This window comes from Oncorhynchus nerka, unplaced genomic scaffold (genome assembly GCF_034236695.1).
Source record: "Oncorhynchus nerka isolate Pitt River unplaced genomic scaffold, Oner_Uvic_2.0 unplaced_scaffold_1160, whole genome shotgun sequence".
In the NCBI taxonomy this organism is placed as follows: domain Eukaryota; kingdom Metazoa; phylum Chordata; class Actinopteri; order Salmoniformes; family Salmonidae; genus Oncorhynchus; species Oncorhynchus nerka.
The window spans coordinates 19,140-35,366 of record NW_027040165.1 but is presented as its reverse complement, the minus strand read 5'-3'; the positions used below and the strand labels follow the sequence as shown (position 1 = coordinate 35,366).

The 16,227-nt window shown below is 44.8% G+C and overlaps 1 pseudogene; it reads right to left on the bottom strand.

Moving 5' to 3' along the window:
• Positions 1-8,228: 8,228 nt before the first annotated feature.
• LOC115118042 (leucine-rich repeat-containing protein 4C-like) lies at positions 8,229-10,845 on the bottom strand (annotated as a pseudogene).
• Between the last annotated feature and the right edge of the window lie 5,382 nt (positions 10,846-16,227).

The window sequence follows — 16,227 nt, the reverse complement described above, 5'->3', positions numbered from 1 at the left end:
GCCAGTTACAGGAGAATGTGTCTCTCAGATGGAGAAGTATTCTATAGTGTGGCAGAGTGAAGACATAGTCAGCCAGTTACAGGAGAATGTGTCTCTCAGATGGAGAAGTATTCTATAGTGTGACAGAGTGAAGACATAGTCAGCCAGTTACAGGAGAATGTGCCTCTCAGATGGAGAAGTATTCTATAGTGTGGCAGAGTGAAGACATAGTCAGCCAGTTACAGGAGAATGTGCCTCTCAGATGGAGAAGTATTCTATAGTGTGACAGAGTGAAGACATAGTCAGCCAGTTACAGGAGAATGTGCCTCTCAGATGGAGAAGTATTCTATAGTGTGACAGAGTGAAGACATAGTCAGCCAGTTACAGGAGAATGTGCCTCTCAGATGGAGAAGTATTCTATAGTGTGGCAGAGTGAAGACATAGTCAGCCAGTTACAGGAGAATGTGCCTCTCAGATGGAGAAGTATTCTATAGTGTGACAGAGTGAAGACATAGTCAGCCAGTTACAGGAGAATGTGCCTCTCAGATGGAGAAGTATTCTATAGTGTGGCAGAGTGAAGACATAGTCAGCCAGTTACAGGAGAATGTGCCTCTCAGATGGAGAAGTATTCTATAGTGTGACAGAGTGAAGACATAGTCAGCCAGTTACAGGAGAATGTGCCTCTCAGATGGAGAAGTATTCTATAGTGTGACAGAGTGAAGACATAGTCAGCCAGTTACAGGAGAATGTGCCTCTCAGATGGAGAAGTATTCTATAGTGTGACAGAGTGAAGACATAGTCAGCCAGTTACAGGAGAATGTGCCTCTCAGATGGAGAAGTATTCTATAGTGTGGCAGAGTGAAGACATAGTCAGCCAGTTACAGGAGAATGTGCCTCTCAGATGGAGAAGTATTCTATAGTGTGACAGAGTGAAGACATAGTCAGCCAGTTACAGGAGAATGTGCCTCTCAGATGGAGAAGTATTCTATAGTGTGGCAGAGTGAAGACATAGTCAGCCAGTTACAGGAGAATGTGCCTCAGATGGAGAAGTATTCTATAGTGTGACAGAGTGAAGACATAGTCAGCCAGTTACAGGAGAATGTGCCTCTCAGATGGAGAAGTATTCTATAGTGTGACAGAGTGAAGACATAGTCAGCCAGTTACAGGAGAATGTGCCTCTCAGATGGAGAAGTATTCTATAGTGTGGCAGAGTGAAGACATAGTCAGCCAGTTACAGGAGAATGTGCCTCTCAGATGGAGAAGTATTCTATAGTGTGACAGAGTGAAGACATAGTCAGCCAGTTACAGGAGAATGTGCCTCTCAGATGGAGAAGTATTCTATAGTGTGACAGAGTGAAGACATAGTCAGCCAGTTACAGGAGAATGTGCCTCTCAGATGGAGAAGTATTATATAGTGTGGCAGAGTGAAGACATAGTCAGTCAGTTACAGGAGAATGTGTCTCTCAGATGGAGAAGTATTCTATAGTGTGACAGAGTGAAGACATAGTCAGCCAGTTACAGGAGAATGTGCCTCTCAGATGGAGAAGTATTCTATAGTGTGACAGAGTGAAGACATAGTCAGCCAGTTACAGGAGAATGTGCCTCTCAGATGGAGAAGTATTATATAGTGTGACAGAGTGAAGACATAGTCAGCCAGTTACAGGAGAATGTGCCTCTCAGATGGAGAAGTATTCTATAGTGTGACAGAGTGAAGACATAGTCAGCCAGTTACAGGAGAATGTGTCTCTCAGATGGAGAAGTATTCTATAGTGTGGCAGAGTGAAGACATAGTCAGCCAGTTACAGGAGAATGTGTCTCTCAGATGGAGAAGTATTCTATAGTGTGACAGAGTGAAGACATAGTCAGCCAGTTACAGGAGAATGTACCTCTCAGATGGAGAAGTATTCTATAGTGTGGCAGAGTGAAGACATAGTCAGCCAGTTACAGGAGAATGTGCCTCTCAGATGGAGAAGTATTCTATAGTGTGACAGAGTGAAGACATAGTCAGCCAGTTACAGGAGAATGTGCCTCTCAGATGGAGAAGTATTCTATAGTGTGACAGAGTGAAGACATAGTCAGCCAGTTACAGGAGAATGTGTCAGATTATTCTATAGTGTGACAGAGTGAAGACAAAGTCAGCCAGTTACAGGAGAATGTGTCTCTCAGATGGAGAAGTATTCTATAGTGTGGCAGAGTGAAGACATAGTCAGCCAGTTACAGGAGAATGTGCCTCTCAGATGGAGAAGTATTCTATAGTGTGGCAGAGTGAAGACATAGTCAGCCAGTTACAGGAGAATGTGCCTCTCAGATGGAGTATTCTATAGTGTGACAGAGTGAAGACATAGTCAGCCAGTTACAGGAGAATGTGCCTCTCAGATGGAGAAGTATTCTATAGTGTGGCAGAGTGAAGACATAGTCAGCCAGTTACAGGAGAATGTGTCTCTCAGATGGAGAATTATTCTATAGTGTGACAGAGTGAAGACATAGTCAGCCAGTTACAGGAGAATGTGCCTCTCAGATTATTCTATAGTGTGACAGAGTGAAGACATAGTCAGCCAGTTACAGGAGAATGTGCCTCTCAGATGGAGAAGTATTCTATAGTGTGACAGAGTGAAGACATAGTCAGCCAGTTACAGGAGAATGTGCCTCTCAGATGGAGAAGTATTCTATAGTGTGGCAGAGTGAAGACATAGTCAGCCAGTTACAGGAGAATGTGCCTCTCAGATGGAGAAGTATTCTATAGTGTGGCAGAGTGAAGACATAGTCAGTCAGTTACAGGAGAATGTGCCTCTCAGATGGAGAAGTATTCTATAGTGTGGCAGAGTGAAGACATAGTCAGCCAGTTACAGGAGAATGTGCCTCTCAGATGGAGAAGTATTCTATAGTGTGACAGAGTGAAGACAAAGTCAGCCAGTTACAGGAGAATGTGTCTCTCAGATGGAGAAGTATTCTATAGTGTGGCAGAGTGAAGACATAGTCAGCCAGTTACAGGAGAATGTGCCTCTCAGATGGAGAAGTATTCTATAGTGTGGCAGAGTGAAGACATAGTCAGCCAGTTACAGGAGAATGTGCCTCTCAGATGGAGAAGTATTCTATAGTGTGACAGAGTGAAGACATAGTCAGCCAGTTACAGGAGAATGTGCCTCTCAGATGGAGAAGTATTCTATAGTGTGGCAGAGTGAAGACATAGTCAGCCAGTTACAGGAGAATGTGTCTCTCAGATGGAGAAGTATTCTATAGTGTGACAGAGTGAAGACATAGTCAGCCAGTTACAGGAGAATGTGCCTCTCAGATGGAGAAGTATTCTATAGTGTGACAGAGTGAAGACATAGTCAGCCAGTTACAGGAGAATGTGCCTCTCAGATGGAGAAGTATTCTATAGTGTGACAGAGTGAAGACATAGTCAGCCAGTTACAGGAGAATGTGCCTCTCAGATGGAGAAGTATTCTATAGTGTGACAGAGTGAAGACATAGTCAGCCAGTTACAGGAGAATGTGCCTCTCAGATGGAGAAGTATTCTATAGTGTGACAGAGTGAAGACATAGTCAGCCAGTTACAGGAGAATGTGCCTCTCAGATGGAGAAGTATTCTATAGTGTGACAGAGTGAAGACATAGTCAGCCAGTTACAGGAGAATGTGCCTCTCAGATGGAGAAGTATTCTATAGTGTGACAGAGTGAAGACATAGTCAGCCAGTTACAGGAGAATGTGCCTCTCAGATGGAGAAGTATTCTATAGTGTGGCAGAGTGAAGACATAGTCAGCCAGTTACAGGAGAATGTGCCTCTCAGATGGAGAAGTATTCTATAGTGTGACAGAGTGAAGACATAGTCAGCCAGTTACAGGAGAATGTGCCTCTCAGATGGAGAAGTATTCTATAGTGTGACAGAGTGAAGACATAGTCAGCCAGTTACAGGAGAATGTGTCTCTCAGATGGAGAAGTATTCTATAGTATGACAGAGTGAAGACATAGTCAGCCAGTTACAGGAGAATGTGCCTCTCAGATGGAGAAGTATTCTATAGTGTGACAGAGTGAAGACATAGTCAGCCAGTTACAGGAGAATGTGCCTCTCAAATGGAGAAGTATTCTATAGTGTGACAGAGTGAAGACATAGTCAGCCAGTTACAGGAGAATGTGCCTCTCAGATGGAGAAGTATTCTATAGTGTGACAGAGTGAGGACATAGTCAGCCAGTTACAGGAGAATGTGCCTCTCAGATGGAGAAGTATTCTATAGTGTGACAGAGTGAAGACATAGTCAGCCAGTTACAGGAGAATGTGCCTCTCAGATGGAGAAGTATTCTATAGTGTGACAGAGTGAAGACATAGTCAGCCAGTTACAGGAGAATGTGTCTCTCAGATGGAGAAGTATTCTATAGTGTGGCAGAGTGAAGACATATTCTCCTGTAACTGGCTGACTGTGTCTCTCAGATGGAGAAGTATTCTATAGTGTGGCAGAGTGAAGACATAGTCAGCCAGTTACAGGAGAATGTGCCTCTCAGATGGAGAAGTATTCTATAGTGTGGCAGAGTGAAGACATAGTCAGCCAGTTACAGGAGAATGTGCCTCTCAGATGGAGAAGTATTCTATAGTGTGACAGAGTGAAGACATAGTCAGCCAGTTACAGGAGAATGTGCCTCTCAGATGGAGAAGTATTCTATAGTGTGGCAGAGTGAAGACATAGTCAGCCAGTTACAGGAGAATGTGCCTCTCAGATGGAGAAGTATTCTATAGTGTGGCAGAGTGAAGACATAGTCAGCCAGTTACAGGAGAATGTGCCTCTCAGATGGAGAAGTATTCTATAGTGTGACAGAGTGAAGACATAGTCAGCCAGTTACAGGAGAATGTGCCTCTCAGATGGAGAAGTATTCTATAGTGTGGCAGAGTGAAGACATAGTCAGCCAGTTACAGGAGAATGTGCCTCTCAGATGGAGAAGTATTCTATAGTGTGACAGAGTGAAGACATAGTCAGCCAGTTACAGGAGAATGTGTCTCTCAGATGGAGAAGTATTATATAGTGTGGCAGAGTGAAGACATAGTCAGCCAGTTACAGGAGAATGTGCCTCTCAGATGGAGAAGAATTAGCCAATGGAGGGAGTGAAAGAGTCTATATTTGGCAACACTGTCAAAAGAGCACTTCCTCTTTCTATTAATACGATCTGCATCCTTCCTGTGACCTCATAAAACAAGCTCCTCCGGTGCGAGGAATTATTCTTTCCAATTCATTTTTCTCTAATTAAATTCTGCATCAGCACGCTCCCACTATAAATCGACCAAATTCAAGGAGCTGCAAATTAAAAATTAGTGTTTGTGTGTGTGTGTGTGTGTGTGTGTGTGTGTGTGTGTGTGTGTGTGTGTGTGTGTGTGTGTGTGTGTGTGTGTGTGTGTGTGTGAGAGTGAAGAGAGAAAGATAGAGAGAGAGAAGCTGATTTGCTTGTGTCAAGGCATATCATGGGTGTGTGTGACACATATTCAGCCCCTCTTGAAGGACAATGGAAGTTCAATAGAAAATATTTGTCTTTCTGCATCACAGCCTTCAGCCGGGTGGTTTAACAATACACAACACGTACCCTGATGAAAGCTGTACTGCTGTGTCGATTTCTGACAATACAGAATCATTTCCCATCGAAGCGGCTGAATGCCTCCCACAGTACAGTTTCCAGTCTGTTCCTACATTCATGCATCTTGGTGGGAATGTGAGGTAGCAACAGGATACACTTTCCTTTACAGTGCAGCATACGATGAAAAGCACTGCACAAGATACTGGAAAAACAGCCATGTTTTATTGGTGTTTGGGTATGAACTACAATCTCTGGTATCAATAAATGTACGCTGTATTCCTTGAGAGGTATGGGAAGGAGGCTAACGGAGATGTCCGTTTGACTCCTCAGTCTCTCACATTCTCTCTCTTTTACATTTGAATCCATAAGCACATGTAAAATTTTGATGTGAAAATCTTTTTTTTTTTTGCATGTTATTTTGAAAATACGTCTCGTATAAATGTACCACTTGAGGAGCATTGTCTCAGAAAGTGAGAGAAGGGACAAAAACCCCAATACAGTAACCTCCCATGGATGGACAGTTGGCAGAACAACACACAATAAACCAATCACCAGCTCCACATAGAAATGAATCTCTCACAGCCTTATTGGCTGTAGACTATACTGTCAAAGGTCAAGCATTCAGCCACCTAAAGCATTGAAAAGGAATTGAAAGCATTGAAAAGGAATTGAAAGCATTGAAAAGGAATCACTAGAAGGGGAAAGAATGGTCAACCTTGGCTATAGATGATATGAACATCCTCTGCATGTGAGACTGGACCGGACCAGTACAGAAGCTACTGCTGCTGTGTCCATGTGCTGTTTGACGAGCCCAAGCAACAAGTTATATACAGACATAACCAGTGAATAGATCAGAATGGACTTGTCAGAGATACATGTTTTATGAATATGGATTCTTAAGTGAATGAATGCTTCTGTATATGCAATTTCTTTATTATGAACAACTGGCGTAATGCTCAGTACATACTAAACAACAGGCTCATATACCCATAACTCAAATGCCTATGACTTTCACACTGAGCACTAATGTCCGTATTGAGTCAATTCAGTCTATTTGGATGCCAGTTGGAGATACTAACACAATAGTGATCTATGCTGTTTAGCAGACACTTTTACCCAGAGGGACTTGCATACATTTGACATATGGGTGGCACCAGCGAGAATCAAACTTAGAACCTTGGTGTGTTGCGAGCGCCATGCTCTAGTGCCTGAGCCACAGCACCACCTGATATTGAAAAGGTCACGTTTACCCATTCAGTTGTCGGGAGCATAATATGGAGTGTGAGACTTTCTTTATCTTCGTATTGGCATAAGCATGACACAAGCAGTCGTGGCCGCTTACTGTATGTCAGCTAATGACAGCTGGCTGTGCCCTGCTTTGATGCAAACCAAATGTGTCCCTAAGTAGCCACTTTGGTAAAGGGCTGCCTGTCGTACCAAACATTCTCTCCGTCAACACAGTTGTGATACAACTGAAGCATAACTCCCTGCCCCTGGAATTCACCGAGACACTTTAGCCTGCAATCTAACAGTGGATTTTGGGGGAATTGTATTGTAAAGTTAAGCGGCAGTTGTTAGCTCCGGGACAACAGCCCTGGCATATCTGCTCCTCCTCACGCTCCGCACAAGGTCCGTGTTTCCATGGCGACTGTCCTTCGGCTATTTCTGCGCTCCTCATTTCTTATCTGTTTTTCACTGCTATTGCGTCACATCTTCAATATCTGCCCCTATGGCCATCATGGGCCAAAACCCCTCCCTCCTTTCCTCATTCCCTCCCTTCCTCCCTCCTTCACTCAACTACCAAATGAAATGCGCCGTGTAAACAGAGTAGAGAAAGGACAAGGCGGTGTTGTGATAAATGGACGATGAGAGAGGCGCCACCAAAAGGCCTTGGGTTGTGTATTTTCCCTGACAAACATGGTCGAGAAGATCAGAGTAGGAGCCTCTCAGAAATCAGAAGACTAGCTCCTCCATTAGCTGCTGTGTCAAGGGATACTTGTTGGAGTTTTCAAGCTGCTTACTGTATCAACTTCTCCTCTAGCTCATCTAGAAGCCTACCAATGGACTGCTGATGCAGTTTAATGAGCAATTACACCTCCCTGTTTACTACAGACTGACAGTACAGACGGTTAGCCTCTAACAGACGGGCTATCAGCCCCCCGAGCGTCTGTGACCCTGGGGTGATACCAAGGTAACGCGACAGTGCTGCTGATCTAGATCATTAACACATTACTGTAGGGCCGTGGAGCCTCCCCTTCATTCTCCCACATCTTCTGCTGCACTGCCATTACCTCCATGTCTAAAGAGAGACAAATGAGATATGTCGAGAGGAGAGACGAATGTGCCAGAGGAAGAGAGAGAGAGGAGAAGAGAGAGGAGAGTGTAAGAGAGGAGGATGAGCAAAGGAGAAAGGGGGACGGAGAGTAGGATGAGAGGTGAAGGAGAGGGGTTGGAAAAATGAGAGAGAGAGAGAGAGAGAGAGAGAGAGGTGGGTTAGGAGGGGGGGAGTGATAGAGTGAAAGAGATACAGCGTGAGAGGAGGGAGAGAGAGAAGAGAGCGAGTGTGATAGGACAGGGGAGGGAGGGAGGGAGGGAGGGAGGGAGGGAGGGAGGGAGGGAGAGAAGAGAGCGAGAGTGTGATAGGACAGGGGAGGGAGGGAGGGAGGGAGGGAAGCCTTCATCTTAATTTAAGTGAAGGATGTATAGTTGTTGATTAGGAGCCGGGAAAATGCATGTTCAGTCATTTGGCCGTCTGGTTCCCGAGGCATGTTGGCCTCACTGCTCATTTCATTAACAGCCAAGTCATGGGGACATCTGTATCTCATCTAATTTGAGTGACAGGAAGGGTACAGTGTAATACGACGATCCTCCCTCTTCATCAGTTTTATGTAATGTAGCTGTGATAATATTCGAGGGCTGTGAATATATCCAAAGGAATAAGGAAACACCAGGGCATCTGGGATATTATAATGACCTTCAAACATTTTGATAAAAATTCTCAAACAAGGCAGTATTATATTTTCATCTGAAATGGCCCTATCATCAAATGGAAGCTTTGTTAATCTATTCTGTTGCTGCACTCATATTTGGAAACGATCCGAACATGGTTTGAATGTAGAGAATTCATTTGAGTAGATGAGTTTGCAGTGAACCATTCTTCCCCCAACATCACACAGAGGTGAAATAAAAATTGGAGCTAAAAAGCTCATTCAGATTTGTTTTTCTTGATTTAGCCACTAGACATATATTTTTTAAATAAATAATTTCTGTTTTGTAAAGACACTTTTTCAAATAGAACATCCATTTTGAAAGATGTTGATCCATTTGATCGTTAACATCATCAGTCAAGTCAGTGTCAAGTCATTCCCTTGCTAACCCTTACCATTCTGTCCATGATACTTCCTGTATGAGACAGCTGATATCGGATTCCTCTAATGAATCTCAATCAAATTTGGGTCTCTTGCACATTGTCTTTTGAGCTGGCTTGAATCAGTAAAGGTTCCTGTGTGTGGGAGTGGTGGTAGTTGCTCCTGTAAGTGTTGTAATGGTTGTAATGCTCCAATGGGGGCAGGTGTAAGTGGGTCTCCATGGCAGCGACACCGGCAAGCTCCTCCTCCACTGTGATGACCTCCATGGAGGAGGCGGGGCCATCGGGGTCCTGCTGGTGGTTCTGCTTCCTCATCTTGTAGAAAATGACCAGCAAGACGGCCGCCATGAGCGTGATGGCCACGAAGCAGCCGATGATGATCTTGGTGGTCTTCATCACCTCCTCCAAGCCGCGGTCCCCCTCCCCGTCCAGGTCCAGAACAGAGACGGTGTAGGTCCGCTCTGTGGTCCTGGTCTGGACTGGAGGCCCCCTGGTGGTCGAAGATGATACCCAGCCAATCGGTGGAAGAGCAGGAGTCTGGCTGTCGTCGACTGTCTCTGTGGTCTCCACGGTGACTGTGGTGAAGTAGGTGACGCCGCTGTTCTCCACCGAGGTGACGTTGAGCACGGCAGAGGCAGAGATGTTTCCCGCCGTGTTGCTCACCATGCAGGTGTAAGTCCCCGTGTCCTGCATGGTGACGGTGGTGAAGTTCAATGTCCCGTCGTTGAGGACGGCCAGGCGCACCTTGTACGCCCCGTGGGTCACCAGAGACCCGTTGGGGGTGAGCCAGCTGACCGAGGTCAACGAGCTCGTTCTGCACTTGAGCTCAGCCGCCATGCCCTCTGTGACGTTGCGGTCCGCCGGCGGCTCCACGATGACAGGCACGTCGCACTGGAAGTAGCTGTGCTCTAGCTCGCCGATGTAGCGACCCCTGTAGCTGGCTGGGGTGTGGCAGCGGGCACAGCAGCTGGTGTTGGCAGGCACTGTCTCCTTCAGCCACCAGCTAAGCCACAGGATGTCACAGTTACAGTTCCAGGGGTTATGGTGCAGATGGACTCTCTCCAGGCGGTGCAGGGGGGTGAACAGGTCATGGGGCAGCAGGGTGAGGTTGTTGTGGGCCAGGTTGAGCTCCACCAGGGACTGGAGGTCGTCAAAGGAGTTCCTCTCGATGGTCTGGATCTGAGCGTGCATCATCCACAACTTCTGCAAGTTCGCCAGCCCTGCGAAAGAGCCAGGCCCTATGACAGAGATCTGGTTCCCTGACATCTCTAGCTCCTCCAGCCTGACCAAGGGTAGGATGTTGGGGATCTCCTTGAGGTTGCACATGCCCAGGTTCAGGTAGCGCAGGTTGCTGAGGTCCTGGAAGGCTCCATCTGAGATGTAGGAGAGCCGCTTGAGCTCTCAAGGTCCAGTCTTCGCAGCGGGGACCCGGTTGAAGGCGTACTGACGGGATGCTCTCAATGGGGTTGTTCCTCAGCCACAGCTCCTTGAGCTTGGAGAGGTACTCGAACGCCCCATTGGGGATGGTGGTGAGACGGTTGTCGAACAGCTCCAGGGTGTTGAGACTGGCCAGGCCGTTGAAGGCGCCAATCTCGATGTTGCGGATGTGGTTCTTGCTCAGCTGCAGGATTTCCAGGTGCCGTAGATGCTTGAAGCTGTCCACCTTGATCACCTGGATGAGGTTGTCCTGCAGGTTCAGGTAACGTGTGTTGGTTGAGATGCCGTCGGGGACATCGCGCAGGCTCCGGCGGTGCAGATCACCTTGCTGAACTGGTTGCTGCAGGAGCAGACCGAGGGGCAGGTCTGGGCACGCACCAGGCCGGCCACCGCCAGGATCTGGAGGGCCAACAGTAGCACGAAGAGGGGATAGGACCGAGCCCCCCTCAGCCTAGGATCTCTCATTGTCTGGCGCTGGAGGGAGGAGATCATTGTGATCAGCATTCATAGTTCAGTGGCTGGTGGTCCTCTCTGAAATATTGTAAAGAGAAGAGAGAAAAGTACAACAGATTAGGCTGTGGAACAATATAAGACAAGCAAAGAAAACTAGATGCAGAACAGAAGGTAATTATGGGTAATGCCACTTATTTATATGTGTATAAAATCTATTGAAGGGACACCATACTGTCTGTGCTCAATGCACATGCCTGGGATAATGACCTACGTGAGGAAAGAGAGATGGTGAAATGTAGTTTTCAGTCTCAAAACGTAGATGAATTTCACTTCTCACAATAAGTGTTTTTAGTTCCACTGGAGGTCATAAGGTGAGGAGGATGTGTCTACCAGTTTAGAAATAAGTCAACAACAGAGATGGTACTGGTGTTGAAACAATGTCTAATATTATTCTGATAGAACATTATTCTGATAGAAAACGGTGCATTCGGAAAGTATTCAGACCCCTTCCCTTTTTCCACATTTTGTTACGTTACAGCCTTATTCTAAAATGGATTCAATTATATTTTTTCCTCCTCAATCTAAACACAATACCTAAACAACAATCCAAAAACAGGTTTTAAGACATTTTTGCAAATGTATAAAAATAAAATAACAGAAATTCCTTGTAAGTATTCATTGTAAGTATTCATATATAATATAAGTATTCATATAATTCATATATAATATAAGTATTCATATATAATATAAGTATTCATATATAATATAAGTATTCATATAAGTATTCATATATAATATAAGTATTCATATATAGTATTCATATATAATATAAGTATTCATATAATATACATAATATAAGTATTCATATAAGTATTCATATATATTATAAGTATTCATATAAGTATTCATATATAATATACGTATTCATATATAATATAAGTATTCATATATAATTTAAGTATTCATATAAGTATTCATATATAATATAAGTATTCAAACTCTTAACTATAAGACTCAAAATCGAGCTCAGGTGCATCCTGTCTCCATTGATCATCCCTAAGATGTTTTTACAACTTGATTGGAGTCCATCTGTGCGAAATTGAATTGATTGGACATGATTTGCAAAGGCACACACGTCTGTCTATATAAGGTCCCATAGTTGGCAGTGCACGTCAGAGCAAGAACTAAACCATGAGGTCGAAGGAATTGTCCATAGAGCTTCGAGACAGGATTGTGTCGAGACACAGATCTGTAGAAGGGTACCAAAATATTTTTGCAGCATTGAAGGTCCCAAATAACACAGTGGCCTCCATCATTCATAAATGGAAGAAGTTTGGAACCACCAAGACTCTTCCTAGAAGATGAATGATGGAGGCCACTGTATTATTTGGGAACTTCAATGCTGCAAAAATATTTTGGTACCCTTCTACAGATCTGTGTCTCGACACAATCCTGTCTCGAAGCTCTATGGACAATTCCTTCGACCTCATGGCTTAGTTCTGAGAAACAAGATGATCTGGTCTGATGAAACCAAGATTGTACTCTTTGCCCTGAATCCCAAGCCTCACATCTGGAAGAAACCTGGCACCATCCCTACGGTGAAGCACGGTGGTGGCAGCATCATGCTGTGGGAATATTTTTCAGAGGCAGGGACTGGGAGAGTATTCAGGATCGAGGGAAAGATGAACGGAGCAAAGTACATAGAGACCCTTGAAGAAAACCTGATCCAGAGCACTCAGGACCTCAGACATGGGCGAAGGTTCGAGATAACGACCCTAAGCACACAGTCAAGACAACGCAGGAGTGGCTTAGGGACGAGTCTCTGAATGTCCTTGAGTGGCCCAGCCAGAGCCCGAACTTGAACCCGATCGAACATCTCTGGAGAGACCTGAAAAAAACTGTTCAGCAACACTCCCCATCCAACCTGACAGAGCATGAGAGGATCTGCAGAGAATGGGAGAAACTCCCCAAATACAGGTGTGCCAAGCTTGTAGCATCATACCCAAGAAGAATCAAGGCTGTAATCGCTGCCAAAGGTGCTTCAACAACATACTGCGTACAGGGTCTGAATACTTATGTAAATTTAACATTTCGGTTTTCTTTATAAATTAAATTTGCAAAAATGTCTAAACTGTTTTTGCTATGTCATTATGGGTATTGTGTTTAGATTGATGAGGGAAAAAATATTTAATCCATTTTAGAATAAGTCTGTAAGGTAACAAAATGTGGAAAAAGTCAAGGGGTCTGAATAGTTTCCGAATGCACTGTTTTTCACCATAAAAAACTATGTCTAATATTCTCCTGATATAACAGCATCATTTACCATGAGAGAGTAAAATGTGTAATATAATAGATAGAGATGTAGAGTGAAATATATTAGCACATACCAAACATGTTTCTACTCACAATACATGAGCAATGCTCGTTATGTCAAATATAAAAGTGAACAAGGTTTTTCAAGGCCCTTTAACATTCTCATCTCTCCTCAGCTTCTCTAACTCAAGTCATATCAGCAATCGTCTCTTTCAGAGGGACCCGGAGGCATAGAAAACGACTCTGTTTTGACAGGTGTTTTCTAAACGGTGAAAATTGTGAAGCCATGTGGAAATGCGTTTTCCAGCGTTGGCCGAGTGGGTGATTTAATCAGTGGGAAATGAATCTCTAAATATGCCCCTGTGAAAGTGGTTAGCACCAGCAGAGATGCCACTCCAGAGCGGTGTGAGAAGCGCGCCAAGAGACACTTCCACTGGGGGCGTCAGACGGAATCAGGCCACGGCCTAGCAGGGGTTCGTTTTGTCAAGCCGGCATTACGCTACAACCACTCTGCATAGCAGCCTCGTCGCTTTAATGGCTGATTGCAGGGAAGGAGGCCTATGGAAAAACACAAATAGTGACAAAAGCATTGACGCAGAATCGTTTCTGTTGGGTAACAATGTAGGTTCTTATGTTGATGCTGTGGTGTTTGGTTAGCTGCATGACAGACAGAATCAGGCAGGGGTTCGCTTTGTCAAGCCGGCATTACGCTACAACCACTCTGCATAGCAGCCTCATCTCTTTAAATGGCTGATTGCAGGGAGGAAAGCCTATGGAAAAACATGAATGGTGACAAAAGCATTGACTCAGAATAGTTTCTGTTGGGTAATAATATGTGCTTGGGGTTTGGGGTTATGGTCTTGCTGGAAGATCCACTTGCGGCCAAGTTTCAGCCTCCTGGCAGAGGCAACCAGGTTGTTGACTAAAATGTCCTGGTACTTGATACATTTCTGTATGGACCTCATGTTGTGCATGAGGGTATTGTCATGCTGAAACAGGAAAGGGCCTTCCCCAAACTGTAGCCACAAAGTTGGAAGCACAGAATTGTCTAGAAAGTCATTGTATGCTGTAGCCTTAAGACTTCCCTTCACTGGAACTGAGCAGCCTGAACCATGAAAAACAGCTCCAGAACATTATTCATCCTCCACCAAACTTTACAGTTGGCATTATGCATTGGGGCAGGTAGTGTTCTTCTGGCATCCGCCAAACACAGATTTGTCCATGGGACTGCCAGATGGTGAGGCGTGATTCATCACTCAGAGAAGGCGTTTCCACTGCTCCAGCGAGCTTTATACCACTCCAGCCATGGATACCAATTTCATGAAGCTCCTGACCAAAGTTCCCTCTAAAAGACACAGAAATATCAGCCCACAGAGAGAAGCACCAGGTTGAACTACACTCTAGACTTTCTAGAGCAGTGGTCACCAAGGCATTCCTAGTTGATCGACAAACATTTCTGTAGAAAACTAAATGATAAAACCTTGTGATCCAATATTTTTTATTTGTCTCGGGCTGAAGGTACAAACTCTGTCTTCCGGGGGGAATCAGAGAGCAAATCAAGTGCACTATAGTCCTACCGCTGGCCAATCGGATGGCTCAGATTACCATGTCTGCAGTAACGTAGCAGGCATAAAAGAAAGCTACAGCAAAGTTGATACTGTGAGATTCCAAAATGTTTAAAACCATGAGAGAGACTCAATGAGAACAGCAAAGAGATGCTGTTTTTATGACTGAGTTCATGTTTAAATTCTTACTCAGCACTGTCAACACTTTGTATTCAACATTTTTATAAGCCATGAAATGCGAGTTCTTCCTATTTCCACTCAGCGCTACAACAAGCACTGCAGCAGTAATGAATGAGTAGGAAAGTCTATAGGCTTTCCTTCTTGTTATTTTAGCAGTTTGGGTATTTTTACACCAAGGAATATTTCACTTTCTCTGTTCATAAGAGGAACAACATGAATTTGTACATGAGGCAGAAATAATGCGGTGCGACTCCAGTTTGGCCATCAGCTGAAACACGGTGTCTCTTTGTGGTCAGTGTCAGTGGAGGAAAGGGAGAGCAGAGGGATGTTGAGAGACGACCCTCAGTCTGCTGCTCTTTCTCTCCACTGAGACTGACCCTCAGTCTGCTGCTCTTTCTCTCCACTGAGACTGACCCTCAGTCTGCTGCTCTTTCTCTCCACTGAGACTGAACATCAGTCTGCTGCTCTTTCTCTCCACTGAGAGACTGCTCTTCCTCAGTCTGCTGCTGCTCTTTCTCTCCACTGAGACTGACCCTCAGTCTGCTGCTCTTTCTCTCCATTGAGACTGACCCTCAGTCTGCTGCTCTCTCCCTCCACTGAGACTTACCCTCAGTCTGCTGCTCTTTCTCTCCACTGAGACTGACCCTCAGTCTGCTGCTCTTTCTCTCCACTGAGACTGACCATCAGATGCAGGCACCATCAGCCCAGTGAAATAAAAAATAAAAGCAAATTATTTAAATGTATGATCACTCAGCTGTGCCTCTCAAGTAATACAACAAACAGATCTATTACCGGTGTGATCATATATAATATAATCCAAATATATATATTTTTAAATGGCTTGAACAACAATGCAGGGCAATTCAAGCAAAGCTAGTATGCAGTGATAATGTTTTGGGCCTATAGTTTACTGCACAAACTTCATTGCTACAATTCTGTTTTTAATTGGTTAATGTCCATAGGCTTACAACTTGTTTTTAATATATATTTTCTGTGTACTTTTTCATGATATCCAAATTGGTAGTTACAGTCTTGTCCCATTGCTGCAACTCCCCTACGGACTCGGGATAGGCGAAGGTCAAGAGACATGTGTCCCATGAAACATGACCCTGCCAAGCCGCACTGCTTCTTGGCACACTGGTCGCTTAACCCGGAAACCAGCCAATGAGTCGGAGGAAACACTGTACAGTGAGCGGAAGTCAGCTTGCAAGCGCCCGGCCCACCACAAGGAGTCGCTAGAGCACAATGGGACAAGGAAATCCCAGCCAACCAAACCCTCCCCTAACCCTGACAATGCTGGGCCAATTGTGCGCCACCTCATGGATCTCCTGGTTGACACAGCCTGAGATCGAACCTGGGTCTGTAGTGACGCCTC